Consider the following 4,569-nt stretch of genomic DNA (forward strand, 5'->3'; position numbering starts at 1 on the left):
ATCTTTTGACTCAATAATTCTCATTCAAGAAATCTATCTGAAATAAATATAGGGAAATTAAGGAAGAGAACAGGAAACACAATCAGTGTTATTTATAATCACCAAAATGTTGAAGCAACTTAAATTTGCAACAGTAGAAAAATGTTTTGATGAATTATGGTACATCCATTCAAATGTATTTTGGAGAATAAGGCATAGAAAATGATTCATGATAAAATGTTAGATTAATAAAATAAGCACTGCACAAAATTCTGTGTATATTATAATTACCATTTATATATGTGTGTATATGTCTGTATATTTCCTTAGTTATATTTATGAGATAGAAGCCTCTTGGTTTTCATTTAAAGGAAATGAAACTAATTTCTTTAACATGAAACATAACAGAATTTCATGTTAAAGGAGTTCTGAAAAATAATTTCATTGTTGACTGAAATGGCATTTATTAGAGAGATACTGTGATGCTGTGAAAAGAGCTTTGGAACTTCAACAAACTGAATTTAATTTGTTTCACTTCATGGCAGAAATACTTAGGGCTTATTGAATTTTCTATGTGTGTTCCCTCCTTTTTGGTTAGCTGGGAGCCCTGGTGGTAGCTATGGGTCCAGTTCAAAGGAGTAGGAAAGGCACTGATTTCACATCAAAAAGGTAAGCACCTGTGTGTGTCTCTGCCATCTTCCTCTTCCTCTGCCAATGTGCCCTTCAAGGCTGTGTGTTCCAGGTAGAATCATCGTAAGATGGGAGGGTAGTCCAAAATACACTGGGGTGGGACATAAGTGAGAAATAAACTTGCTGTTTTAAGCCAGCAAGATTTCGGGGATTTCCTATGCCTACAGCATATCCTACCCTATCCTGATTAGTACAGCGCACATTACTCAATAGCTCTGTGAACTTGAGACAGTTATTCAATTTTTCTAAACCTCTATTCCCTCACTTGTATATCGAGGCATGAGGCTGCTGACATATCTCATAGGACTGCTTTGAGAAATTAGTTAAAAAAATCATAGAAAATGATTGTATAATAGTTTTGGTTGAGTGTAAATTTCCTTCAGGCAAAATAATCAAATCTCATTTTTATTACCTATTTCTTATAGTATTTTACTCCTTCAAACACATGACCCTTTAGAATAGAGAACAATCACTATATGTTCACTAATCTGTTAAAAATTTGGTCAAAATATTTTACAAATATGAAAAATAAAGCCTCAGATTTGGGAGCAGGTTAATGTGAGGAAAAAAAGAAAAGGAAGACAGAGAGGTAAAGATCGAAGTAAAACCTTTGTGATCTCTAAAAGTAGAGTTTTGTCAGCCGTGTAATAAAATAAAAAATAAAATCTCACATTGTTTCAAGATTCGCTTAAAGATAACCATTATAACGGCCGGGCGCGGTGGCTCAAGCCTGTAATCCCAGCACTTTGGGAGGCCGAGACGGGTGGATCACGAGGTCAGGAGATCGACACCATCCTGAGCTACACGGTGAAACCCCGTCTCTACTAAAAAATACAAAAACCAGCCGGGCGAGATGGCGGGCGCCTGTAGTCCCAGCTACTCGGGAGGCTGAGGCAGGAGAATGGCGTAAACCCGGGAGGCGGAGCTTGCAGTGAGCCGAGATCGCGCCACTGCACTCCAGCCTGGGCGACAGAGCTAGACTCCGTCTCAAAAAAAAAAAAAAAAAAAAAAAGAAAAAAAAAAAAAAAGATAACCATTATATATTTTAAATGAGTTAGAGCCATGGCTTTGTATTTGTCAGAATTATTAAATAAATCAACTCATAATATGCTATGCATAGAAAATAACATAGAAAGCTTTTTAAAAATTTCCAAGAAAAAAAAGTTTATGTGGAGGGTGGGGTAGTAGCAGTGGGAATTAGCAGATTTACAGAAAACAAGAAAGAGAAGAAGAATTATATGGTTTACAAAAAAAGAAAAATAACAACAACCACCACTGTAGCCACAGAAGTCATTACCACACTCTTGCACACTGGCCCAAATCGTTTTAATAGTAGGCTTTTCTCTGGGGTTATAAGCTCCATTAACAGAAACTACGATATAACTTTGAAATTATCTGTATTACCTTCAGTAAGTTATTTTCTTCCCCTGAACCCCACTACATAAAGCAGCAAACCCCTGGTTGGTTAGGCAAGCACTAAAATTTTGGAAATGTAATAAATGCATCTGTAAGATTTCCAAGATTCCAACAATAATCCCAAAGGGAAAATATACTGATCCAATCATTTTGGTACTGCATCACAAGGCACTGAATAGAAAAGTCAATAAAAGCATCCGAGCACAGAGAAGCAAGCTGTAGTCAATATCAGATTTTGAAGCAGACTGTCAGATAAAAAATCAGCTAGATTTACTGAAATTTACTTCCTAATATCTGGAGTTTAGATTGCATAGAATTCAGAGCATACATCTGATCTTATTTAAATTTGTTTTTACTTTATCCTTTCTTTAACCTTCTTCATCCACTATAATAAGCTATTGGTATTATAGCCATTTCAAGAAAAGTAATCCAGTTTGAGTTATAATTGGTCACTTCATAACATATCCAAAACTTATTATAGAAATGAAATTCACTATCACCCAATTCATACAATGACATCTAGTCAGGCTTAAATAAAACCACTTATTTGACAGGAGAAGAAAGAAGAAAAAATAACCAGAAGTTACTTACTGTGTTTGCTGTTGACTTTATATTCCTTCACAATTCTCATGTGAAAATTACAAAGCTTCTCAATATATATCCATAAATATTGGCTAGTTAAGCCCTGTTATGTATAGAAACTACTGCTATCTGAATCAGAGAGCCCAGCCCTTCCACCAGCACAGGAGAGTGATAGGTCACAGCCATTGGAAGAAGATAGGCCTTTACATTGAAGCTTTGCTTTGATCCCTTAAGCAAGTCCCTTAGCACTTGTGAAATGGGCATGATTTTGCCTTTGACTCCTGTGTGGCACAGCTCATGAGACACAGTTAATACAAATAACCTAGACTAATTATTATCAAGAGATGTGAAACCTTTTCTCTTGGTCATTTTCCTCTCAATGTAGAATGTTATTTCTATAGAGGGTAACTTTTCCTGCCCCTCAAATTTCCATATTACTTCAGATTGTCAATTTGTAAATTAGAGATCCAATTCAAATAGAAACATGTTTCTTTTTATTCCTTTAGGTGTTCTGATATTTATTCAAAAATCATGAATGAAAACAAAAATATTCTGGATGTGCAGACATGTAAAAATATGTATGGTACCTCCGCACAAGGAGTTTATACTCTTATGAGATGACAAGCCAAAAACACAGAGAACAGCTAAGAAAGTAACATAAAGTAAGTTCATTCTGAAGGAACAACTAAGGGGAATCCAAAGGAGCTGGAATCAGCTGCGAAGAGTAGCTTTCTGGGGAAAGTCAGTCTTGAGAGCTTAGGAAAGTGATAGAAGAGAAAATGCATGTGTCTCTCTTGAGGAGCAATTCTTTGCATAGCTGTACTGCATTTCTTTTTTCTATAAATTATGGAGTAGGAATAGTGAATTTTACCCATCTCTGGGACTTCCTCTGGGTAAAAAGAAAAAATATTGTGTTGCACTCCAAATGCCTCCATTTGCCCCCCACCCCATGAATTAAAATACTAAACATTAAAGCAGAAATTAAATGTGAGGAGTATAAAGTATACTCTTTCAAAAATCTCAGAACTGTCTAATAGGAAAAGTTAGAACCAAAAAAATGGCACAGATGAGAAGCTTAAAAATAAAAAAGCTGAGAAAACAAGGAGAAAACAGCCAGAAAATAGACAAAATGTGTTCACAAAAATTGAGCCATAAATAATGAGATGACATACAATAAGGCGTTAAAGGAAAATGCAGAAACAACATAACTTGAATATTTTAACTACAGTGAAATCTTTGGAAAATTTAACCAGCAGGAAAACACTCCTGGAAATTAGCATTTCTGAATCTGAGAACCTTGAGCCACAGTTAGGCACTCCATAGAAAAAAGTTACTGCGGTTATGCAGGTTTGAGAATGAAACCTGACTGAAGCACTTTTCAGAACCTTAGTTAGTCAATATGCGTTATGGTAAATCTTCCAAAAGTTGAGGGTAGCCTAAAGAGTTTCCAAAATTATTTGACCAAAGAATTCTAGACCCAAAGAAAATATTTAAAAACATCTTGAGGAACAGTAAGATTTTTTGGAACATAGTTTGGGAAGTACACCACTTAACACATGTGCAGTCAAAGTCTGTCAATATAACAAATCTATACTGAGTGTCTTAAACTGGTGGAAAGGGTTTCTTAATTTGCTCACTGTCAATCACATAATAGAATTGTTCTGTGTCCAGATAACTTACTATACCTGTGTTTCCTTTGCAAAAATAATATAGTTGAACTTTCCCTTGGCCCCTGCCTACATTTCCAGGTTCAGGATAGCCCAGTGTATTCAGCAACACTGTGACAAGTGCACTTAAGGATAAATATTTGGAGGGGGCGGAGCAAGATGGCCGAATAGGAACAGCTCCAGTCTCCAACTCCCAGCGCGAAGGACACAGAAGACCGGTGATTTCTGCATTTTC

This window comes from Colobus angolensis, unplaced genomic scaffold, assembly GCF_000951035.1.
Source record: "Colobus angolensis palliatus isolate OR3802 unplaced genomic scaffold, Cang.pa_1.0 Scaffold15, whole genome shotgun sequence".
Lineage (NCBI taxonomy): Eukaryota > Metazoa > Chordata > Mammalia > Primates > Cercopithecidae > Colobus > Colobus angolensis.